Source organism: Planococcus citri, chromosome 4, assembly GCF_950023065.1.
Source record: "Planococcus citri chromosome 4, ihPlaCitr1.1, whole genome shotgun sequence".
NCBI classification, from domain to species: Eukaryota; Metazoa; Arthropoda; class Insecta; order Hemiptera; family Pseudococcidae; genus Planococcus; species Planococcus citri.
Genome location: NC_088680.1, coordinates 11,509,280 through 11,535,878, shown reverse-complemented (window position 1 = coordinate 11,535,878; position 26,599 = coordinate 11,509,280). Strand labels below are relative to the sequence as shown.

At 32.6% G+C, this 26,599-nt stretch overlaps 2 long non-coding RNA genes across 3 annotated transcripts; both read right to left on the bottom strand.

Annotated features, from left to right (window-relative positions):
* Positions 1-1,309: 1,309 nt before the first annotated feature.
* Positions 1,310-10,254, bottom strand: LOC135844005 (uncharacterized). The gene is made up of 3 exons (XR_010558430.1): positions 10,184-10,254; positions 7,703-9,068; positions 1,310-4,054 (listed from the first exon to the last, which is right to left on the bottom strand). It is a non-coding gene; the product is annotated as an uncharacterized LOC135844005 (long non-coding RNA).
* A 3,559-nt stretch (positions 10,255-13,813) lies between these two features.
* LOC135843596 (uncharacterized) lies at positions 13,814-26,599 on the bottom strand. 2 transcript variants are annotated; one of them, XR_010558352.1, is made up of 5 exons: positions 26,508-26,599; positions 24,278-25,618; positions 20,815-21,000; positions 19,831-20,742; positions 13,814-16,620 (listed from the first exon to the last, which is right to left on the bottom strand). It is a non-coding gene; the product is annotated as an uncharacterized LOC135843596 (long non-coding RNA). The 2 variants fall into 2 exon arrangements; XR_010558351.1 differs by having other exon boundaries at positions 19,831-21,000.

Here is a 26,599-nt window from a genome sequence, read left to right as displayed (position 1 = left end):
GCCTCATTTTACATATTTCAATTCCACCTCGTGATTTAAAAAAAGGTCGAAAAAACTACGTTTTTATCTCGAAAAAAAATAAATGATACAGTACCTACTTATCTATATGAGTAATTATATAAGTATGCCATTAAACCACAGTTGATTACTTTCATCGCGTGATTAACTTTTCAACACATGAAAGAAGTTCGACGAATAAACTTCAATTTCCATGAGAGAAGTAAGCCTGAAAAATCAGATTTAAAAAAAAACGAGATTTGAGCAAATAAGTAAGTAACTCATTTGGGAAGTCGAGAATTCCTCAAAACGAATACGTGGATTTTCGAAGTTTTCAAAGATTCAGATAAAAAACGAAACGTCCAACTGCTGAAAACTTGCTAGTATAAAATTTCATTACTTACTTGGAAATTTCTTAGATTCTTATCACCTCGATACAAAATCATATCCCTTTTTTTAGGACGACTTCAACACTTTGAAAGGAAAATTTTTATCCCCTGGATACAAAATTTTATACACTTTTTTTTACAAGTTCGACACTTTGATTTTCTCGTCGCAACAAAATTGGATAGAAAGAGGCTCAAAATCGGGGGGGGGGGGCAGCTCTCGATTTCCAAGAACTTAATTTTGGAACTTCTATGAATTATTTCAGTTGAAGTGTAAAAATATACTTACCTGCACAATCTACGTACAGCTAAAAATTCTCCATTGAATAAGATTTCCTTATTATGAAACACCAATAAACACTACCGGACTTGTATGAAAAATAAACAAAAAAGTTTTTAATTGCTTTCATAATTTATTTTTATGGAGTTTATGATTTCGAAAATTTAGATATTAATTCCTCAAATTTTGATTTGAAATGAAATTCTCACATTTGACTTTCTCCTCCAAGTCCCAAAATAAAACTTCGACAAATTTTCAAAATTTTTAAGTTTTAGCTCCTCACATAAATTTCTAAGTTTTTTTCTAAAATGGAAAAATTTTCAGATTCAAAAACAATAAAATTTCATCAATGACCAAAATTTTTTAGAAATTTCACTTTTCTATCAAGATTTTTTTTTTGTCTGAATCTCATCTAGAATTAATTTTTTTAACAAAATCGACCCATCCGAGACATCTGACCTTGTTTCAGTCCCATTCGTACGTGATGTAAAAATTTTTCCTTTTTTGGATGCAAAAAAAAAAATAGAGGAAGAGATAATTAATTCCCAGTTCTCACACGTCTCCAAAATAAAGATAGCGTTTAAATTCATCTGCAGGATTCTAATAATAGACCTTTTGTAAAAAAAAAAAATGAATTGATAACTGGTAAAATTTCAGTCTTATTTATTTGTGAAAAACAGTAGAAAATGAAAATAAATTATTAAAAAAATTTAAAAGTTGATTGCATCACAATACTTTTATAACACTCTAGTTGATCATTGTAACAACAATACCATGCAATTTCTTGATTATCCAGTATTTATAGATATACCTACTCAATTTTTATCCTGGTTTACAAAACTGGGCATCAAGAAAAATGAAAAATTTTAATCTATAGGTATATCTTCTCAAAATGTATCACTATAGGTGGTATACTAGAGAAAGCTAGCTTACGAGAGAACAGGACAATAGGTATTTGGTAACAACAAATTTGAAGGAGAAAAAAGAAAAAATCAACTAAAAATTATTGATTATAATCTCAGCATGTAGGTAACTATATATGTGACTCATTTGGAAATCGTTCGAATTAATTGAATCTAACACATCGGAGAAATAAAAAGCACGCTTCCAGTAGCTTTTCAATTCACCGTGAGCCGCATAAAAACAAAAAAGTATAAGGAACGTAACAAGGGAATTCGTATCTATAAATGTTTCTGTTACTTCCTATCATGAATTGTACGTTGCGTAATCTCTGTAGTTGATGAGGGCAAAAGATCTTTTTTCCTTCGCGTCACATTTAAATTTCGCATCTTCATCTGGGATTCCCAGCAGTCCTTCGGAAGAATATAACTACAACATCTTGGCTTGGCTCACCGCAGCTCAGTGATAGACAAGATTACAAGACAAGAATATACATTTTTGTATTGGGGGAGTGGAAAGCTGATGATGAGATATGATTGTTTTGATCATTATCCGAACCACCAATTGACTTTAGATATTCAATAATTCGATCCACAATCATTACTGGCTCATTGGGTTAGTAATCAGAGCTGCATTCTTCTTCGTCAGAATTGCTCCAAGACATCGATTTATTTAATCAGGGAGTCATCAAGTGATAATTGAAACTCCAACCACGAGTACTAATTCCATACGTTTGGCTGTAGATGACATCGAAGCGAAATTTTCTCAGTCATTACGAACTTGGCAGAATTTGGCGTACCTATACTATGAAATAATGAATCGTTCATTCCAGTACAGGCATATCAAAGGCTATAGCTGAATCGTCTTCCGTTGCGATTCTTCTTTCGAGCATCATTAAATTTGGATGCAATCAAACTTGATACATAAATCGTTCAGATGATGTTCTATGTAAAATTTAGTTGGCTTTGCTTCATGATTCGATCAAAATGAAAAAAAGAAAACGACTGGGTACAAGAAAATGAAGGATTCATCATAGAAGACTGTTGCATTTCTAAATGCATTGTGTAATCTTCAGATACATGTTTCTGTAGTTGCCAACTCAGTTTCTGGTACTTAATTGTCGATTCGAAGCACACCATTTAATTAATTCTTTGCGATAAAATTTCGAATTATGCTTTTCTGTAGATGTTATTTCGTCCAGTGTGAATCCCGAAATATATAGGCTACAATGTTAGGATTGAGAACGAGATTGGATTCCTTGGCATTGTTCAGGCTGGCAGACGAAGATGACATTGCACTTGGGCGAAGTTGCGGACTCGTTCAAATTACGTGATGAGATTATTGTACTCGTATGGTCGTGAATCTTGTCTCTAGTTGAAGAAAAAGCAATAAAATTAAAACCATTTCGTCCCTTTCTGGCAATAATGGTTTAAAAATTGTCTTCCCTGCATTTCGTAAATTAAATATATTATAGTTCTTGGATATTTCATTCAAAAATTTGGAAGCGTAGTGTCTCTGTCAACCTGCTAATTCTGTAGGTTTACTTATTGGAAGCTGGAGATAGAGTAAAACGATCGTGCTCATGAAACTTGTTAGATATCCAGTGGCTACCGTGATCATCTCGATAGTAGGCGCAGATATGGAAAGATCGTAACAACAACAACAATACTCGTATCAATAATAGAAATTTTCTTCGACTCTGCAGAGCGATGCGAATAATGTAGATGGAAATCAGTGAAGACATTCTTTGAAAAATCTTCGATGCAGTACTTTAAATTTTTCAACGGTAATCGGTGCTTCATTTGAAGGTTTTCTCAACCATATTGAAAAATGAACGATGACTTCCTAGCTGTAAATCCATTTAGGATGGTAGGTAATGAACAAATATCAACAATTACTTATTCTACCTATCAGATCTTCTGTTCAAAATTGTCCATTGAAATATGGTAGATAAACCCAATCGCGTAGTTTCACCTCCATACAATGGTCTATTTGGTAATGCAGTCCGAGGAAATTCATTTCTTCAGGGTTTCCTAGTTTCTCCATGAATGGTCCTCGATGTTCGTTATAACAGCCTATTAATTGATTGATCGCCATTGATGGTCACGGCTGTACAGTTTTTCTTGGCTTTTCTCGAAATAACAATTACAAAAAGCTTCATTTAGTTGATGGGTACGTTAGGTTTCGATGTGTTTTTTGGCCACGGTTGTACAGTTTCTCTTCGTGTTCCCGAAATAACAATTACAAAAAGCTTCTATTTTATTCTGTAGTGATTGCATTTTTTTCGGCTTGTGTACACGCGATTAAGGTGAAATCTCGCCCTAACTGTAGAATTAATTTAGGTGGTTGAGGGACGTTAATTTTTTTGGAATTTTGGAAAACATTATTCATTTCCTTTCCTCCATCTTGAATTTACTGTTACGAGTAGCTTTTTTTTTTGTTTCTGTAGTTATCGCTTCATCCATGTCTCCTTTTATACACGATTGATATTCTGCGAATAAATACATATAAGCACATTAACTTTTGTAAGCATTTATGAAGAATGAATTTTCTAATTATTTAAAAGTGGAAACGGTTTGACCATTTTCGAATGAAAAAATATATATAGCTAGTCGTAGCTCTGCTATTTGTAAGCAAATGAAAAAATAAACGTGGGTAGCCATTTTTTACTTCACCGAGATCGAAAATATATCTCCAACCTTATATTTCCTAATTCCGAAATTGATATTCTCATTGAATAATTCAAACTTAGGTGTATACTACTTATTCGTTCAATTTAGAAAAAAAACTCGATTTTTCATTTTTTTTCGAATTCTCCTCCCCCCTCCCGGATAAAGATTAATCGAAGGAGCATCATCGACCAAAATTTCTCGAGATGAAGTGCGTTTTTCAGTCTTTGGTGACTTTCAAAATCAAATTCGAGCCAATAGTGTGAGGAAAAAATCAAAATTTTATCAAATTCATCTAAAAGGCTGAAATTTGGTAAGTACGTGCTCTATTTTCAACCACCCAAATTGATTGGGAACGGTTTTAACCCATTTTGAGCGATTCTGGAGCCTCCAGCAGATTTTTGAAAGTTGAAATTTTCATAAGATTTTACCAAAGTGGAGGTGAAAAGTTGAAATTTACCATTACTTATACGAGTACTCTAATTTCAGCACGCTGAGTCGATTTAATGAGTTTTCAACAAGTCGTTTTTGGAATCTTCAGCTGCATTCATTTTGGAGATTACAAATTTACTAAAAGTTCCATGGAAATCATCAAATTCGACTGCAGAACCCTTTTTGAAAATCTGGAATTTTCAGAATATGGCTCGAGGCTCTAAAATAGCTTAAAATCACAATGCAGTCGACTCAACCAGTTGAAATCAGAGTATTGAAAGAATTTTAGCTCGCCGCAAAATCATTACCTAAATAATATTTTAAGGTAAAAATTTCAACTTTCAAAAATCTACTGAAAGCTCTAGAACTTCTCAAAACGTTTCGAAAGCTTTTCCATTCGATTCGGGAGATTGAAAATGGGGGTTACGCCAAATTTCAGCTTTCCAAGTCAATTTTGTAGAATTTTATTATTTCATCATTTTTAGCCCAAATTTTCTTTTCAAAAATTCTCGAAAAATACACTCGAGGTTGTCTGAAATTATGGCTGAAAATATATTTTTGCGTGCTCTTTTGATTTAGCGTTGGCTGGTTTAAACATTTTTCTGTCAATTGAGGTATCTTCCTCGTGAGAAGTTGATTTTTGTTCTTGACCTTTTCAGAATAAAAAAAATCAATGAAGTACCTGCCTAAATTTTTGGAAAACTTTCATCACGTTCGTAATTCAAAATCTTACAGATCCTTGAATTTTCAATTACCTAATCCACAAATAGAAAAAAATTTATCAAAAAGTGAAAAAATCAATATTATAAAAGTCATATTTTATCAAAAAGGCCAATCCCCTCTTCCCTTCCCCATTTCCTAAAAAAATGATATTTTTCTGAATTCCTCGAATAAAGTGAAATCTTGAAAACATTTCATTTTGGGTAAAAACACTTCAATCGAGATCGGTTTGGTACGTACATGAAAAATGTTTAAAGTAGAAGTCGGTTTCATTTTAAATTTTTAAATAATTATTTGCATCTCCTAGTGACAGGCGAACACGAAATATTGTGGCAGGGGTACTCAAATTGAATTGTCTACTCGTATAACGATTCTTGGTTTTTTCCTTTTTTTTTTTTTTGAAATTTATCCTTCAAAAAAGGTAACTCTTTCACTTTTACTAACCTTGATCCCCTCCAAACTTCATTCCACCTCCTCTCATGAGAAGATTTTTGAACAAAAAATTAAATATTTGCGTGTTCATTTGACACTTGGAAAAAAATCAAAGTTTCCCAATAAAAAATTTTAAAAAAAGAGTACGAGTCGAGCAGAAGGAAAATAGTTTTTGAAAAAATGATAAATTTGTAAGAAATTAGAACGAGATTTTTTGATCAATTTTTTATGATGAAAAAATCTAGATTTTTGCTGATTTTTGAACATAAATTCTAAACTTTCTCAATTTTCCTCAATTTTTTATTTTCCAAAATCTCAAACCTGACAAAGTTTCAATCAATTCTAAACTTCTTGAATTTTCTTTAGCTTTCTATTTTCGAAAACCTCAAACCTGACACTGAATTTCAATCTCCATGTTTTTATGTTTTATCGAATAATTTCTCTTTCTCTCAAATTTCCAAGTGCATTTCCTCAACCCTTCACCCCCACCCCCCCCCCCACCACAAATAAAAGAAGTTGAGAAAAATAGAAAACTCAAATGACTGTGGAAAGAGAAATCTTGTACCAAAGAACTTCAAATTTTCATTGTTTTCAGTCACGCCATCTACCAAACAAAATACTCACTCATTACAAATCCTCCCCCTCCTCTCTCCCTGAAAAAACGAAGCATCTTCTCAGATCGAATCTCAAAAAACGAAATTTTTGACTTTCTCTTTTGGAAATTTTCTATTTTTCGAACTGAAGCCTCCCCCTTCCCCTCCAGCATTTAACTCAGAAAATTCATTATTCGTACCATTTTGTTTTTTAGTAAACATTTTTTAAAAGCAGAAAAATGTTGAAAATTCAAGCAAGTGGAGAAAAGAATATTGACCAGGCGTTCTGAAATTTTCGTTTCCTGTCAGAATGTCGACCCAACTGAAAATGTTGCTGATCAAAAACAATACTTCTTCTTCCCAACCTCCACCTTTTTTCTCAAACAGAAAAAAGAAGAAATAAGAATGCTTCAAAAAATCAAATATAAAAAGTGAAATTTTCGTTTTATTTTATTTTATTTTTTTTTTGAAAATCCGTCCATTTATCATAATAAAATTTCATAATTCAGAAAAATTCAACATTTTTGGTCATAATGTACGAGTAGACCCAAGCAAAGAGAGCAGAGCATGCAGTTTTTCAGAAAAATGCAAATTTTCATAAATTGAAAAGACCATTTTTTCGAAAATTGTTCGAATGAAAACATTCCTGATTTTTGTTGTTGTTGTTTTTTTTTTTAGAAGAACGAGAGAGCCAGAATTTCAGAAACATGAATTTTTTCGCAATTGTAAGCCCCCTTTTGGAAATCTCAATGTACTTTCAGCCCCCTCCCACGCCGTTAAAAAAAATTCTCAAATATTTTAACATCTTTCAACTTCCAAAAACTTACCCAAATTGTAAAAATTTCAAAATAATAAGAAACTCAAAATAAGCTCGAATCAAAAATAAAGACAACGTCTTAAGAATAGATATTTTTAAAAAATCCTTAATTCTTATAGATTTTTGAGCGACATTTTTCAAAACAAATTATCGAATCTCATTTTTAAAATCTTCAACATATTTTCTCGATTGCTTTAACCTAGTCAACACTCTAAATATCAAGAAATTTAAAAATATGGCTTCAAGGGTGTTTTTGAAAAATCCGATCTAGTTACAAGAGGAGCAATGTTGTAAAAAATTTTTACTTTGCAAAATTGGAAAACTTTTTTTTCGGTTTTTGAAAGACACTACCTGTTTTTTTTTTCAAACTCTTGAAAAACATTTTTTAGGTAGGTAGTTAAAAAAATAGCGAGACTTTGAAATTAAAACAATGTAGGTAAAAGCGACCAAATTTAAAAAAAAAATGATCAACTTACCAAGGAGAACCGGAAAATATATATTCGAAATGGATCGAAATCTTATCAAATTCACCCATAATATATCTGTAGATCGTTGCTTAAACAGTGGCTGCACCTTCTTGGGATTCATTAAATGTTGCTTTCTTGCTATACAGATGCTGCAGAGTTCGACCCGAAATTGATTAGCGTAGTAAATTATATACGAGTACATTTTAATGGATCGACGAAAGCAACAGACGATTGATTCATTGAGTAGGAGATTTTCGTCATTAAGATAGGTGGTCACAGGATTCCTAATATGTTCATGTATGTATTATACCGATCAAAATTTAGATTATAGTACATATCTGTAGTTCTTGGTAATTCCTTTTTTAATTCGTCGGGCATTTTTGTACGATTTATCACGTCTTGATCAGCGTTAACTTCTCTATGAATTTGAACATGATTCATAAAAATTGAATTATTTGAACGCGAACGTGACAAAAGAAGGAAAAGCAAAATAACTCGGCCTGGACTATTCATGGGAGATCACGTTATTCGCGCCGCATTCAAGTATAGGCTGTAGGTGTTCATTGCTATCGACGATTCGTTCGAAACATTCTTTTCTTTTGCGAGAAGCTCGAAAATGACGGTGAAAATGATGAGGGATTGGAACAAATTCGAAAACAAGAATAATCATTGGCTTCCACATTCCTAGGAATCCATCTTTTTCTGCGGATTGTATAGGTAAAGCTGCGTTTTTATAGATGTAAAACATTTCAGGACGGCTGCTTTCTTAAGATTATTGTCCTCGTTAGTGTTTAGAAATCTAGTGCTTCATCTTCGCCATGTATCGAAAAATGATGAATTTGCGTATTTTGATGAACATCGATGTAGCAAAATCCGTATAGGTCAATGAGTCTCCAATTTAAAGATTTTGGCATTTTGGGTACCTATTCGCTATTGTGATGGCTACCGATGGACACAGTAAAGATTTTTTTTACTCAATGATAGAACATCCATTGTACTCCTTCGCTGTAGATGTTGAAAAATACGAGTTGAGAGTATTTTTGCAGGCAGGAATCCAAGTTATCATTTTAATTCCTTGAATGGCTTGACATGTTTCTAACCTCATGCATTATAGTTGTGCGACTGTAGATGGTATATTTGTAATGTTTTATCATCGATAAATTTGAAAGTTTCGATTTTGCGTCGCCAATAAATGTTAGATAATTTAGCTATAGCTGGGTTTGACCATCGTCATCATCGAAGTAACTACATAATATTGCTGCTTCCATTGATGTAAACGACAACCATATAGGAGGTACTTTAGTTGTTTTTTTTTTTACCTCATCTTCATCCTACGTCATCGGATATTAGATTCATCGTGCTTCGAAAATCATTTCTATAAAAAGAGAACAAAATAGGTTGATAGTTGATGATAAAGAAAATGAAGGATTGAAGGGTATAAGCATAGACATAAAATCCTATATTTTAGAATATTTCATCCGACTTTCAAAAACTTTGAAAAAAATAACACCAGATTAAATTTCCAGATAGTGCTAAATGTGGCTTTTGAGAACTTCGAAAAAAGTCGATAAATTGATAAAATTATGTAAAACATTCAAAAATGATTTTTTTGAAAATGCCTGTCGAGCTCTTGAAATATTGTCAGACATTTTATCAGACTTTTTGAAACCTTTGGAAAAAAAATTCGAAGATCAATTTCAGACACATCGAATCGCGTCAACTTTTACTCGTCAAGTGTTGCTTTTGAGAACTTGTAATAAACTTGATAAATAAAAATGGTCAAAATAATTTCAAGCCATGAAAAATATAACCTTTTTAACGTTTTCTCAGGTTTCTGAAAACTGAAAAGTCTTGTTGAGCTGAGGAAATCATGCCAGACATTTCATCAGATCTTTGGAAACCTTTGAATAAAATTCGAGGATCAATTTCTGACAAATCGAATCAAGTCAAAGTCTAACTTTTTGAGAACTTTGAAAAAAAATTAATAAATTGCTAAAATTATGAACCTTCTACTTTCAAAAATGATCTTCTGATATTTTATTTTTGTCACACTTTTGAAAACTTCGAAAAATAACCATGCAATTTTGGACACTTTGAGAAATCATTTTCTTAATTTTATTCAGACTATCAGAGATATGGAAAAAATTCAATCCAGTCCGTGAAATCGTGTCAGAAATTCAGTCAGACTTTTGACTTTTGTAAACTAGAAAAAAAAACTGCAGAGTTTCTATCAGTGACATATTTTTGTAATCAATTTTCAAGCAAAAAAAGTATCCACTTTAAACCCTTTTTTTTTGCAAATATAAGGCCAAAAACACAGAACTTTGAAAATTTAAATAATTCAGAATTTTGTACTGACATTTTATAAATTTATAACCCAATAAAATTTTAATAATTTTAAAATGAATGGATCAATCGATTAGGTACGTGTACACCTTTCTCATTTTCATAAATTGCGATAGGTACATAAGAAGACCAATTTATAGATACCTGCGAAGAATAAAGTAAAGCTCCAAAACGAACCACACCACACACCAACGAAGTGAATTGAAATGATCAACGAATCATCTTCGAAGAGGAAATTTATTAGATTTGATTTGAATAATGATTTTCTAATCAATTCGATTTCATCATTCGGAAGTACGTACTTGATTATTTCTAAGTGTATCTACTCAGATATCAGTCTAAATTGAAAAATCCTCATGAAATTAACTTTTTTTTTAATAAGATCGAATTAATTAACCCAACTGCTCTCATGTCTATCTCTCGAGTAAGGCTAAAAAATTATATTAAGTTTCAGATAAAATGATAAATTTGCTCATAAAAATTATGCTATGATAATTTGAAAATTTTTCAGAAATTTCAGTTTTCTAACAAGTTTTTTCGTTCCATCCGAGACATCCGACCTCATTTCATCCCAATTTATCCGTGCTGATGTGAAAATTTTCCCTTCAAAATTATGAATTAAGTACCTAGTGCAGTTTAAGTTTTTTTTTGGATCCTAAAAAAATAAGAGATCCGGATGATTAGAAAAATTTCAAAGCAATTTGGCATTTTTTTTTTGGTCTGCGTTCTTAAACTTGACTTTGGAAATTAACTTGGATAATCATTTTAAAGAAATCACTTAATGGTAATTCACTAACGGTGTCATTCCACGTCAATTCGACCAAATCACAAAAAATCAAAATCCTAAAAAATTCAAAACATAAACAAATTTTAGTTTTTTTGCTATGACGAGTGTGATTTTTATTAAATTTTTCATGAAATACGTCAGAAAGAGGTCAAAATAAGACAAAAGAATCAATTTAAACTTTTTTTGATGCTTGGAATTGAAAACTGAATTTTTTCAAATTTTGATTTTTTTGTGATAAGTTCATTTCATTGAGAGAAAGGGTTTTTTCAACCTTTTCAACAGATGCGTAAAAAGTAGGGATCAAATGGGTCAACTTCACCAGTCAAAACTTTTTTTCATATTTCAAATTAAAAAAATCACATTTTTTTCCGCAAACTTTCATTTTTTTTAAATCGACTTTACGACATAATGCCATCCCAATTTTTTGGTATGTTGTTTAGCATAAAAAGTTGTCTATAGTAGATATATTTTTTTCAGATTTTTTGGGAGTCGGGAACAATAGGCTATAAAAATTACATTTTGAAACTTTTTGAGCTAATTTTTCGTAAAAAAAAGTGGCAACACTGATTTTTATGATATCCCAAAAAGCCTTTTAAAACCCCTGGAGATTGTATTGTAGCAAGGTATATTGGAGTGAACCGCAGAACGCAGAACCCAAACAACAATGAAGTACCAGAAATTGATGTGGACAGTGTAGAAGAGCCAGAAATGTTACTTGACGAAGTAAGAGATGCCATCAAGGCGTTGAGAAAATGCAAAGCGCCTGGATGTGACAGTATCGAGACTGAATTACTACAGTCCATGGGTAAGAAAGCAGAGATAGATATGCAACAACATATGGCACAAAAAGAGAATGGCCAGAAGATTGGTGCAAATCAGTCTTAATTCTGTTACACAAGAAAGGTGATATGAAAAATGTGCTAAACATTGCACAATAGCCCTAATTCCACATGCCAGTAATAAAGTGATGCTCCAAATAATCAACAACAGGATCAAGGCATACTGCATAGGCAGATTCCACCTGAACAGGCAGGTTCTATGCCGCCTGGAAGAGGTACAAGAGAGCAGATTTTGAACATCAGACAAATAATCAAAAAATTCGGTGAATTCAACATCCCTGTGGTACTATACGTTTCGTTTACTATGCATGCAAAGGCCTTTGACTGTGTCAATTGGACAAAGCTATATGAGATATTATGCGAGATGGGAGTTCCAGAGCACCTAATTGAGCTGATCTATAGACACTAGACCTGCATATAAGACAACCAACTGGCAGCCATCTTGGCAAAACATCCTGAGTAACGCCAATTCATCTCGCTGGGTGCTCTTGGCTGCGCTGTTGTCGAATTCTTGAACAAAATACATGCAAAATACAGTACAGCCAAGAGCATACAGCGGGAGATATTGACACTACACAAAATAGCACTACCATCCCTTTTCCCCATTACCTGCAGATTGAAGTACAGCGCAGCCAAAAGCACCCAGTGGGATAAATTGGCGTTACTCCATTTTTCTTTACTGTTTCAGTTCCCCTTGGCCTGCAGTTGGATGTCTTATTCCGCAGGTCCAGTGTCTATAAGCTGATCAAATCGCTGTGTGACAAGAACAAAATGATGGTGAGAGTAGGCAGAGAAGAGACATACCTGTTTCAGTCAGAACTGGGAGTAAGGCAGGGCTGCATACTCTCACCTCTGCTGTTCAACATCTATGGTGAGTACATCATGCAAAAAGCCTTGGAGAACTGGGAAGGTGGCATCAAGATAGGAGGAAGAGGAATTTCCAATCTCCATTATGCTAATGATACCACCTTGATAGCCGCACATGAAGAGTAACTGGCAGAACTGATCAAGCGGGTCATGATGGTCAGTGAGGACATGGGACTCCTCATAAATGTGGGGAAAACCAAGGTCATGGTAGTTGATAGAGCTGGATACTTACCAGAATCCAAAGCCTTGAATGAATTTGAAAAAGTGAACTCATTTATTTATTTGGATTTGCTTGTGGATGCTGATGAAGGATCAGCCAAGGAAATTAGAAGAATAGCTCTTGGAAAAGCAGCAGTGTCTCGGTTGAGAAAAGTCACCACTAACTTAAAAATCGCCAAAAAAACAAGGAAGAGACTAATCAGGACACCAGTTTCTCCAGTTTTCTTACCTTAATGCCAAATCCGAGTATGTCCATACAAAAAAGTACGATTTTACGCATCACTGATAAGGTTCGGATATGCTCGGAAGGGTTCGTTGAGTTCTGATTGAACATCGGTCAGCTTCGTGCATCTTCAGTGGTGCATTTCAACCGTACTTGGATGCAAATTTTTCAATTCAGGGCTTCCCAGAGTCTTATCAGTGATGCAAAAAGACGATTTTGTTTTTGATGGACATACACGGGCACGAGGGAGAGAAAAATCTCCAACAAGGTGGCTGATACAGTCCGGAAAATAGTTGGCTCAGTTGCAAATGCGGCCACACTAGCTCAAGACAGAGATGAGTGGCGGTTGTTGTTGGGGGCACACTAGTCACTTGCGACTATGACGATGATGATGATGATATTGGAAAAAAAATCCAATTTGGTAGATATCGCGGTTATCAAGTAACTAATCCACTGCTGAAATTGATGATATTTTAAGTTCACTGAAAACTTTGACACCCCATAGCAGCCTTTAAAAAAGGGCTCGAGGGCTGCGATTTGCGTCATTGGTCATCCCTTTGGGAGATCTTTCCACAGAAAAAAATTTCAACAAAATCTCCGATCCACCCCCCCCCCCCTCCTTACCAATTCTTGGTTGAATTGACATGGAATGACCCCTTATCATTTTCAAAGTCTAGCGTTCAATTCATCTGCAGGATTTCCTCCGACATAAGTACGACACCACATTTGCAATCATCCTAAGTAATCGTAAAATGTATCAACGATAAATCATCTAATAAATTGACCTTTTGTAAAAAAAAAAAAAAAAAAAAATGAAGAAATGAAGAAATGAATCGATATCTGGTAAAATTTCAGTCTTATTTTATTTATGAAAAAAAAATACACACAAAATGTAGACAACTTATGAAAAAATTTGAAAGTTCATTTTATCACAATACTTTCATAGTACTCTAGATCACATGCAATTGCAAATAACAAAGTTTCTGGAATAGCAATAGGTGCATTTATAGGTATAAATTTTTAACCTGGTTTACCAGACTAAGCATTGAGAAAAATAAAAACAAAAATGTTAATCCAATATCTCAAAATTTATCATTATACATCGAGAAAGTTAGCTTACGAGAAAACAGGGCAATAGGTAACAACAGATTTGAAAAAAAAAATAAACTAAAATTAGCTAACTACGTATTATAATCTCAGCAGGTCAATATAATACATATATTATGTAGATATTGCCTTGCTGAGATTATAATCGCTAATTTAAATGAGCTACATAATATGTACTTTAGCTCATTTGAAAATCGTTTGAATTAATCGAGTCTAAAACGTAACTAAGACAAAAAAACACTCTTCCAATAACTTTTCAATTTAGTATGATTGAGCTGAATAAAAAGTATGTACAAGGGTAACAAGGGTATTCAATTATTGTCTACTAGTTTGTTCTGAAATTTTTTTCCATACCTATTAAGTTGCTTTAAATAATCTCTGTAGTTGTTGAGGACAAAACATATCATTTTCGGAATTTGTCCTTCGTCCTAGTTGATTGTCGTTCTTTTCCATATGTAGGTAACATTTGAAGGGCTAATTGTGAAAGTCGCCTTAGTCATTTTTTTGTTCACACAACTTTAAACATTTTTTTTTTTCACATTTCATCAATTTTAAAGGGAAAAATGAGTATTGTAATGCATTCTGGAATAGTTGAAGATGTTTTTTTAATACTTGACCATGAAGTTTTTACATTATCACTGAAGCAGGACAACAACGTTTTCATTGATTTGTACAAAAATCACTGCTGACTAAGGCGACTTTCACAATTAGCCCTTCATTTAATAAGTATCTCTTCATCTGGGCGGATCCCACATATTTGGCAAAAGGTAACCTAATGTTGCATATTTGTCGAACAACAATAAGTAATATTGAAGATATGATATGAGATATGGTTTCTTTTGATTAATAGTCATGTCACCAGTTGACTTTAGATATTCAATAATTCGATCCACAACAATATTACGGTTTCATCAGATTTGTATTTAATCAAAACAGCTTTCTTTATCGCCAGAATTGCTCCAAGACATCGTTTTATTTAATCAGGGAGTCATCAAGGCATTCGAAACTCCAATTATTGATCCCATTCTTCTGGCTGTAGATGATAGAAACGAAATTTTCTCGTTCTAATACGAACTGCCCAGAACTTGGAGACCTGAATTGTTCGAGCCAATATTCACACATCAAAGGCTATAGTTATTTAGTCGTGGACTTTTCATTCTTCGTTGTTCTGAATAGTTTAGTAAATCTTTTGCATCATCGCGATAGAGCTGGAGTATCATTTTTGGATGCAATCAAACTAAATAAATCCTTTCTGGACCAGTTAGATGATGATCTAAAATTTCGTTGGTTGCTTCATGATTCGATCAAAATGAAAAAAAGAAAACGACTGCGAAAAAATGAAGAAATCATCATAGAAGACTGTTTCATTTCTCAATTCAATGTGTACTGTTGAGATACATATCTCTGCAATTGCCAAGGGGATCAACTCCGTTTCTGGTATACTGTTTGATTCGAAGCAGACTATTTATTAAAGTTAATCCATACACAGAGATTTCGTATTCTGTGATTTTTTAACGTCATGCATTACGAATATCTCATTTATAGTTCACTGCGTTGTACATGATACTAGACGATAAAATTTCAAGTTCTGATATTCTGTAGGTTTTATTTCATCGTCTGCAGATTGCGCGATAAATAATTGAATAAAATGCTCGTTCGAACTGCTGAGCCTGTTTGGTGAATTATTCCAATGTTAACTGTAACGAATTGACTCGCCAGAATCACAGATGCATGCTGTGAAATACATAGGCTTTGATGTTAGGAATTGTAATTTGAATGGGTTCCTTGGCATTGTTCAGGTTGGCAGTCAAGGATGATCTTGGACTTGGGCAAAGTTGTGGATTCGTTCAAATTACCAAAAGTTATGAAATTATTGTACGTTCGTATTTTTGTATTCTGTAGTTGAAGAAAAGGCAATGCAATTAAAACTACATAATTCGTCCTTAGGTGCGATAATTGTAGTTTCAAAATCGTCCATTACAGCACTTCATAAATAAGTTATTGTTTTCATTGTTTTCTTTGACACTATTTTCGCCTTTCCGTACAGTACTTCTCTTCACTGCTGCAGGTTTACTTATCAGAAGCTGAAGATTGAGCAACACAACTTTCACGTAAATGACTTGGTCTCCGTTGATCGTGACCATCTCGATCTTATTCGCAGATATGGAAACATCGTAGCAACAATACTAACAGGAATTTTCTTTGACTGCTTGGAAGCGATGCGAATAATGTAGATGGTAAACAAAACCAGATGACCCAAAAACCAAAATCTTGCGCGTACTTTAGATTTTCATGTTTCAACCGGTAATTGGCGCTCAATTTTAGGGGGTTTCTGAGTCAGGTTACAAAGTGAACGATAACTTCTTGGCTTTAGAATTAATTTAGGTGATTGAGGCCCTGAGGGACGTTAATTTTTTTGAAAATTTGGGAATGGTTGTTCATTTTCCTTCCTCCATCCTGAATTTACTGTAACGAATGTCTTATTTTTTTGCTTCTGTAGTTATGGCTTCAATGTCTCCGTTTGTACACGATTGATATTCTGGGAATAAATAAGAACATAACTTTGGTAAGTATTTATGAAGAATGAATTTTCCAATTATTTGAAAAGAAAACGGTTTGAACGTTTTCGAATGAAAATATATGTATATAGCTAGCTACAAGTATTTCTAAACGAAAAAGTAAGCATGAGTAGATATTTTTTCCTTAATCGAGAAAATATACTATACTTTCTCCCTCGTGTTTCCTAACGCCGAAATTGATATTTTCATCGAATAATTCAAACTTAATAGGTAGGTAAGTACTCAATTCGTTTAGTTTAGAAAAAAAAAAATCAACTCAGACAAAGTTAAATCGAACGAGCCTCATCAACCAAAATTTCTCTAGATGAAGTGCATTTTTCAGTTTTTAGTTGCTTTGAAAACCGAATTAAAACCAAAAATGTGGGGGAAAAAAATCAAAATTCCACCTAATTTATCTAAAAAAAGCTGATATTTGGTACGTGCTCTATATATTTTCAACCACTCGAATTGATTGGCAATGGTTTCAAACCATTTTTGATCAATTCTGGAGCCTCCAGCAGATTTTTGAAACTTGAAATTTTCATAAAATTTTTCCAAACAGAAGTTGAAACGCTAAAATTTACTATTATACACTACTTTCAACATCCTGAGTCGATTTAATGAGTTTTCAAGTCGTTTTTGGAGTCTTCAGCTATATTTTGGAGATTACAGATTTTCTAAAAGTTCCATAGAAACCATCAAATTCAACTTTAGGATTCATAAACGCGATGGACGTTCGTTTGTAACCCACTTATATACTTTTTGAAAATCTAGAATTCGCAGAATATGGCTCTAGGCTCTTAAAACAGCTTAAAATCACAATGCAGTCGACTCAGCAAGTTGAAATCAGACTATATTGAGGGAATTTCAGCTCGTCAAGTTCATTAGGTAAAATTTTGCGGAAATTTCATTTTTCAAAAATCCGCTGGAAGCTCCAGAACTTCTCAAGATGGTTTTAAAGCGTTTCCAATCAATTCGGAACGGATTGAAAATAAAGCACAAGCCAAATTTCAACATTCCAAGTCAATTTTGTAAAAATTTATTGTTTCACATTTTTGGCCCAAATTTTGTTTTCAAAAAAATTCGGCAAAACTCGAAATATGCACTCGATTGCCTGAAATTATGACTGGTAATGTATTTTTTTTTGCATGCTCTTTCGATTTAGCTTTTTTACTTATTTAAACATTCTTCTGCCAGTTGAGAAATATACCTTCCTTGTAAGAAATTTAATTTTTCTGGACCTTTTCAGAATGAAAAAAAGTCACAACTTTTCAAACAGGAAGTCTTGAAATAGTTTTAAGTATTTAAAAACCACCTTCTCCATTCAAAAAATGAAGTTAGGTACCCGCCTAAATTTAAAAAAAAAATCATAGCGCTTCGTAATTCCAAATTCTACAGTTTTGGGCCCAAAAAATATCACTGATGCAATATTCACTTACTCCACCCTTGAACTTCCAACTGTTCCAGAAATTTAAAACATTTTATCAAAAATAAAAAAAGCAATACATAATTATTATAAAAGCCATATTTCATGAAAAAGGCCAATTCCCCCCCCACCCCATTTCCTAGAAAATTAAATTCTTTTATAATCCTCAAAAAATACTTAATATAGAATTGATTTTTTTTTAAAATTTTATTCCCTTCAAAAGTCTCTCTCTTTTACTCTTACTAACACTGACACACCCCCCCCCCCGCTCCCAACGAAAAAACCAGATGTCACTTTTCTTCCTCCTCCTCCTCCTCCTCCTCCTCTCACGAGAAAATTTCTGAACAAGATTACCGAAGGAAAATTAAATACCTGCGTGTTTATTTTACACTTTAAAAAAATCAAAATTCCAAATTGAAATTTTTTTTTGAAAAATGAGTACGAGTCAAGCAGAAGGCAAATAGTTATCTATTGAAATTGGAACGTGATTTTTTGATCAATTTTTTATAAATTACGATGGAAAAATCTCCATTTTTTGCTGATATTTTTTTAAAACAAAATTCTAAACTTCTTTAATTTTCTTCACCTTTTTATGTTCAAAAACCTCAAACCTGACACTAAATTTCAATCAATTCTAAACTTCTTTAATTTATTTCAACTTTCTATTTTCCAAAACCTCAAATCCGACACTAAATTTCAATCTCTATTTTTAAAATTTTTTCATCAAATAATTTCTGTCTCTGAATTGTTAACTATATCTCTCCCTCATCCCTCCCAAAAAAAAAGTTGAAAAAAATGACTCCAGAATGAGAAATCTTGAACAAGGGAACTTTAATTTTTCATTTTTTGAGCCACACCATCCACCAAACAAAATAAACCTTGCTCATTACTCATTACAAATCCTGCTGTTACTCTCCACCTCCTCCTAAAAAAAAAAACGAGATCTCCACATATCGAATCTCAAAAAACTAATTTTTCAATTCTCTTTTGAAAATTCGTTATTTTTTTAACTGTATACTCCTTCCCCTCCACACGAGCATCCTACTCAGAAAATCCATCATTTATACCACTTTGATTTTTATTGGACATTTTTTCAAAGCAGGAAAATTTTGGAAATTCAAGCGAATGGAATCAAACTGAACATATTTTTAATCAAAAACATACATCTTCTTTCCACCTCTTCCCCTTTCTCCTCAAACAGAAAAAAAAGAGAAACGCGATAACAACTTATCAAATCTGAAAAATCAAAATTTTCGTGTTTTTTTCCCTGAAAATCCAACCATTTTTTATAATACAATTTTTAGAAAAATTCAATATTTTCTCGCCAAAATTCAAATATGCCCAAGCAAAGAGAGCGAGACAGGCAGTTTTTCAAAAAAAAATGCAAATTTTCACGAATTCAAAAGGTTATTAATGTTGCTTATTCATAGAAAAGTGACAGCCAAAATTTCAAAAATATAAAACTTTTCGAAATTCTAAAAATTCCAATCCCCCCCCCCCCACTGTATGAAATCTCAATGTACTTTCAGTCCTCCTCCCTGACCATAAAAAAACTTCTATTATTTTTCCAAAATAGATATAATGCCTACTTTTTGGATGAAATTTCTGAAAAAATGGCAATTTTTCTTATCACTTTCACAGCCTGCACACAATTTGTGTTTTTTTTCAAGTACTTGTACATTTTTTTAGGTAGGTAGTTTAAAAAATGACGAGATTTTGAAATGAAAGCTTAAAAGCGACGAAGTTGCAAAAATAATCAACTTACCAAAGGTGAAATTACAGAAGTATTTGTAGATTCGATATGCTTCAGGATTCTATCGACTGTTGATGATCAGAAGGATATGGAAAATGCCATGATCGAAATTTATTCCAAGCATCAGAATTCTTATTAAAGTCTTGGTATCTTTTAAAGTTGCTTTCACACTATACGAATGGCTAATAAATCTAACCGGAATGGAATATTTATTCATACATTAAATTTTTCATTTTAAGGGATCGACGAAAGGAAAAGACGGTGATTCGGTCATATATATAGACGATTGAAAGATTCATCTGTAGATATTATTCCATTCGTTCAGATTTAAATTATGTCTCTGGGTTTTAGTAATGCCTTCGACATGTCTTTTAAATATCTCATTTTTTAATTCTTCGAGCATTTTTGTACGATTTATCACATCTTGATCAGCATTAACTTCTCAATGAATTTGAACATGATTCATAAAAATTGAACTATTCGAACGTGACAAAAGAAGGAAAAGCAAATTGCTCCAAGATATGGATTTATTTAATCAGGGAGTCATCAAGGCATTCGAAACTCCAATCATTAATTCCAAACGTTTGGCTGTAGATGACAGCAAAAAGAAATTTTCTCGTTCAATACGAACTGTCCAGAACTCGGAGACCTGAATTGTTCGAGCCAATGTTCTCACATCAAAGGCTATAGGTAGTTATTTGGTCGTGAATTTTTCATTCTTCGTTGTTCTGGTTGAGTAATCTTTTCATCATCATCACGGTAGATCTCGAGCATCATTAAATTTGTAGTCGTTTCCGGACCAGCTTGATGAGATTCTAGGTATATAAAATTCTGTTGGCTTTGCTTCATAACTCGACGGCAATACTAGACGACAAAATGTCGATTTTAGATATTCTATAGCTTTTATTTCATCCAAAGAGAATCCTGAAATACATAGGTTTTGATGTTAGGAATTGTAATTGAAAGATGACCCCAAATCCAAACTCTTGCGGGTACTTTAGATTTTCATTTTCCAACGGGTAATTGGCGCTCAATTTTAGGGGGTTTCTGAGTCAGGTTACAAAGTGAACGATAGCTTCTTGGCTGTAGAATTACGTCAATTTTTTTGAAAATTTGGGATGTCTTCTTTTTTTGCTTCTGTAGTTATCGCTTCCATGTCTCCTTTCGTACACGATTGATATTCTGGGAATAAATAAGAACATAACTTTGGTAAGAATTTTACGAAGAATGAATTGTCTAATTATTTGAATAGAAAATGGTTTGACCGTTTTCGAATGAAAATATATGTATAGCTAGCTACAAGTATTTCTAAATTACCTTAATCGAGAAAATATACTTTCTCCCTCGTGTTTCCTAACGCCGAAATTGATATTTTCATCGAATAATTCAAACTTAGGTACCCCATTTGTTCAATTTTGAAAAAAAATCAATTTGTCATTTTTTCGAATTTTTTTCCCCCAGGATAAAGATTAATCGAAGGAGCCTCATCGACCAAAATTTCTCTAATTGAAGTTTGTTTTTCAACTTTTGGTGACTTTAGAAACCAAATTCAAGCCAAAAACGTGGGAAAAAAATCAACATTTCATCAAATTTATCTAAGAAAGGCTGACATTTGGTACGTGCTCTATTTTCAACCACTCGAATTGATTGGCAATGGTTTCAAACCATTTTTGATCAATTCTGGAGCCTCCAACAGATTTTTGAAAGTTGAAATTATCACCACATTTTATCAAAATGGAGGTGAAAAGTTGAAAATTACCATAATACTCTGATATTTCGACACGCTGAGTCGATTTAATGAGTTTTCAAGTCGTTTTTGGAGTCTTCGGCTATATCTTGGAGATTCTTTGAAAATATAGTATTTCCAAAATACGGCTGGAGGCTCCAACATAGCTTAAAATCATAATGCAGTCGACTCAAAAAGTTGAAATCTGGAGTGTTGAGGGAATTTCAGCACGCTGCAACTTCATTAGGTAACATTTTGTGGAAATTTCAACTTTCAAAAATCCGCTGGAGGCTCCAGAACTCCTCAAAATGTTTCGAAAGCGTTTCCAATTGATTCCGGATGGATTAAAAATAGAGAAAGTACACGCCAAATTTCAAAATTCCAAGTCAATTTTAAAAATCTATTATTTCACATTTTTGACCCAAATTTTCGTTTTCAAAAATTCGCCAAAAATTGAAAAATGCACTCGATTGTCTGAAATTATGGCTGAAAATGTATTTTCACGTGCTTTTTCGATTTAGCTCTGTTTGGTTTAAACATTCTTCTGTCAATTTAAATATCTTCCTCGCGAGAAGTTTATTTTTTCCTGGACCTTTTCAGAATTAAAAAGAATAACAAATTTTGAAACAACAAGTTTTGAAATATTTCCATTCAAAAACCATCCTCCCCATTCAAAAAATTAAGTACCTGCCTAAATTTTCCATCAAGCTCGTATTTCAAAATCCTACAGTTTGTGCCCAAGAAAATCACTGATGCAATATTTACCTACTACATCCTTGAATCTTCAACTGATCCAGAAATTGAAAAAATTTTATCGAAAAAGGTAGCAGGGGTACTCAAATTGTCTACGATATATTCGTAATTTCGTACCCAAGCCACACCCCAAACCCTTAAAATAAAAATTAGTGCTTTTTTCTTCTTTTTTAAAAATTTACTCTTAAAAAAAATCACACCTCCTCCTCCTCTCACGAGAAAATGTCTGAAGAAAATATTATAGATCGAAAAATTAAATATTTACGTGTTTATTTGTCACTTTGAACAAATCAATATTTCTCAGTAAATTTTTTTTAAAAAAATGAGTACGATTCAAGCAGAAGGCAAAACATAGCTTTTGAAAAAAGTGATAAATTTGTAAGAAATTAGAACGTGATTTTTTAATCAATTTTTTATGATGAAAAAATCTCGATTTTTGCTGATTTTTGAACATAATTCTAAACTTTTTCAATTTTCCTCAACTTTCTATTTTCGAAAACCTCAAACCTAACACTAAATTTCAACCTCCTTGTTTTTATTTTTTATCGAATAATTTCTCTCTCTAAAATCGTCAAGTGTATTTTCCCCGACCCTCCACCTCTCCCTCCCCCCCCCCCGAAAAAAAGAAGTTGAGAAAAATAGAAAACTCAAATGGCTGTGGAAAGAGAAATCTTGTACCAAAGAACTTCAAATTTTCATTGTTTTCAGTCACGCCATCAACCAAACAAAATATGTACTTAATCATTACAAATCCTGTTTTTAACCCCCCCCCCCTTCAAAAATTGTTATATCTTCTCAGATCGAATCTCAAAAAACGAAATTTTTGACTTTCTCTTTTGTAAATTATTGCTTTTTATTACGAACTGTAGCCTCCTTCCCCTGAAGAGCATCTAACACAGAAAATTCATTATTCATGGGCACCATTTTTCTATTAAACATTTTTCAAAAGGAAATTCAAGCGAGTGAAGAAAAGAATATTGACCAGGGGTCGTGAAATTTTCACTCCTATCAGGTTGTCGACCCAACTGAAATTAATTTTCCTGATCAAAAACACTACTTCTTCTTCCCACCCACCTCCCTTTCCTCTCAAACAGAAAAAAAAAAATACGATCACTTACAAAAAAACAAATCTGAGAAGTGAAATTTTCGTGTTCTTTTTTTTTTTTTTGAAAATCTATCCATTTTTCATAATAAAATTCTATCATTCAGAAAAATTCAACATTTTTCGTCATAATGTACGAGTAGACCGAAGCAAAGGGAGCAGAGCATGCAGTTTTTCAAAAAAATGCAAATTTTCGTGAATTAAAAAAAAAAATATATTTTTTCGAATTTCTCGGGTGAAAAGATTCCTGATTTTTGTTGTTTCTTTTAGAAGAGTGAGAGAGTCAGAATTACAAAAACATGAATTTTTTCGCAATTCTAAGCCCCCTCTCGGAAATCTCAATGTACTTTCAGCCCCCTTCTTCGCCGTCAAAAAAACCTCATATTTTTCACCATCTTTCAAGCTCTAAAAAACTCACCCAAACTGTAAAAATGTCAAAATAATAGAAAACTCAAATGAGCTTAAATCAAAAAGAAAGACAACGTCTTAAAAATAGTGATACATATTTTCAAAAAATCCTTAATTTTTATAGATTTTTGAGGGATATTTTTCAAAACAAATAATCGAATCTCACTTTTAAAAAAGTGCAAAATTTTCTCAATTATTTTAAACCAGTCAACACTCTAAATATTAAGAAATTGAAAAAAAAAATGGCTTTCAGGGTGTTTTTGAAAAATATGATCTACAAGAGGAGCAACACTGTTGTAAAAATTTTCATTTTGCAAAATTGGAAAACTTTTTTTACGGTTTTTGAAAGATGCAACCTGTTTTTTTTAAGTACTTGGAGAAAAATTTTAGGGAAGTAGTTTAAAAAATGACGAGAGTTTTAAATAAGAACATACCTATAAGTGACGAAGTTAAAAAAATAATCAACTTACCACAGGGAGAACTTGGAGAATAAATTCGATGTGCATCACAGAATACTATAATATACCTATAGATCGTTGCATTAAACAGTTGGTCCTGGATTCTTTGTTCCTACAATGATGTCATTGATCCAGCGAAAATTGATTAGCTAACTTATATACGAGTTCATTTTAATGGATCGACGAAAGGAAAAGACGATTGATTCGTTGAGTAGTTGAATATTTTCTTTAGCATATTCAGCGGTTAAAGAATTCATCCGTAAGATATATTATCCCGGCGAAAATTTAGATTATATCTGTGATTCTTAGTAATGCCTTTGACATGCCTCCTAAATATCTCCTCCATGTCTTCTCCTTTTTTAATTCTTCCAGCATTTTTGTACGATTTATCACGTCTTGATCTGCAACTTACTGCTGTATGAATTTGAACATGATTCGCAAAAATTGAATTATTTGAAGGTGACAAAAGAAGGAAAAGCGAAATAACTCGGCTTGGACTATCGATGTCAAATCACGTTATTCGCGCCCCATCGAGTATAGACTGTAGGTTTTCATTATTGTTGTCGACGATTCGTTCGAAACATTCATCTTTTTAGAGAGAAGCTGAACAATAGTGGTGAAAATGATGAGAGATTGGAAAAAACTGAAGAATAAGAATAACCCTTGCTTGCACATTTCCTAGGTATCTATCTTTTTCTGCTGGATTGTCGGGTAGGCAAAGCTGCATTTTTATAGTTGGTTAAATATTTCTGATCTGCTTTCGTACGAGTAACACCGTTCTTTGTTAGTGTTTAGAAATCTTGCATTTCATATTCTTCTCTATAGGTACCGAAAAATGACGAGTATGCGTATTTTGATTATTAATTATAGATGTAGCAAAATTCATTAAAAATTCATCCAATTTCTCTGTTTGTGTTTTTACATTCTACCAGAATGGCCAATAACACACCAAAAGTAGATTCCAGCCGATCAGTGCTACAACATTCGATATACTCTTTCGCTGTAAATGTTGAAAAATACGAGTTTAGAGTATTTCTGCTGACAGGAATCGCAAGATTGATTCCATGAACGACTTCACACGTTGACAACCTCATGGATAGTTGTACGACTGTAGATGGTATTTTTGTAATGTTTTATCATCGATAATTTTGCGACTTTCGATTCGGCGTTGCCAAACAATGTTAGATAACTCAACTATTGCTGGGTTTGATCATTCAAAGTAAGTATTTTTGAGCTTTCTTTCTGTAAACGACAACCATATAGGAGGTACTTTAGTTGATTTTTTTAGCTCGTTTTCGTCCTACGTCCACATCATCGGATATTAGAATTAGATTCGTGCTTCGAAAATCATTTCTATAAAAAGAGAACAAAATAGTAAAGTTGATGAATGGTGATGAGGAAAATGAAGGATTGAAGGGTATAAGCATAGGCATAAAATCCTATATTTTAGAATATTTCATTCGACTTTTAATAACTTTGAAAAAAATAACAATTAATTTTTGACAATCTAGTCACGCTGATTAAATTTACAGATAGTGCTGAATGTGGATTTTGAGAACTTCGAAGAAAGTCGATAAATTGATAAAATTATGTGAAACTTTAAAAAATTATTTTTTGAAAAGACCTATATTGAGCTCTTGAAATATTGTCAGACATTTTATCAGACTTTTTGAAACCTTTGAAAAAAAATTCTAGGATCAATTTCTCACAAATCGAATCAAATCGAAGTCTAATTTTTTGAGAACTTTGAAAAAAAAAATTAATAAATTGCTAAAGTTATGAACCTTTGATGTACTTTCAAAAATGATCTTCTGATATCTTGTTACATTTTTGAAAACTTTGAGAAATAACCAATTAATAACTTTTTAAATTTTTTTCAGACTATCGAAGATCTGGAAAAAATGTAATCAAGTTCCTGAAATTGTGTTAGAAATTGAGTCGAATTTTCGGAAACTAAGAAAAAATCATGCAAAGTGCATATTTTTGTAATCAATTTTCAAGCAAAAAACGTCTTACATAAACTTTTTTTTTTTTTTCAAAAAGAGGCTAAAAACACAGAACTTTGAACTTTTGAATCATAAAGTGTGAAAAATTCAAGAACCTTGCATTAAAATTTTCTAAACCTATAACCCAATGATTGAGTAAAATTTAAATAATTTTAAAATGAATGGATCAGTCGATTACGTATGCACTTTTCTCATTTTCATAAATTATATAAGAAAAGCAATTTATAGATATGTACCTGCGAAGAATAAGGTAAACCACAAAACGAACCACACCACACACCAACGAACTGAATTGAAATGATCAACGAATCATCTTCGAAGAGAAAAT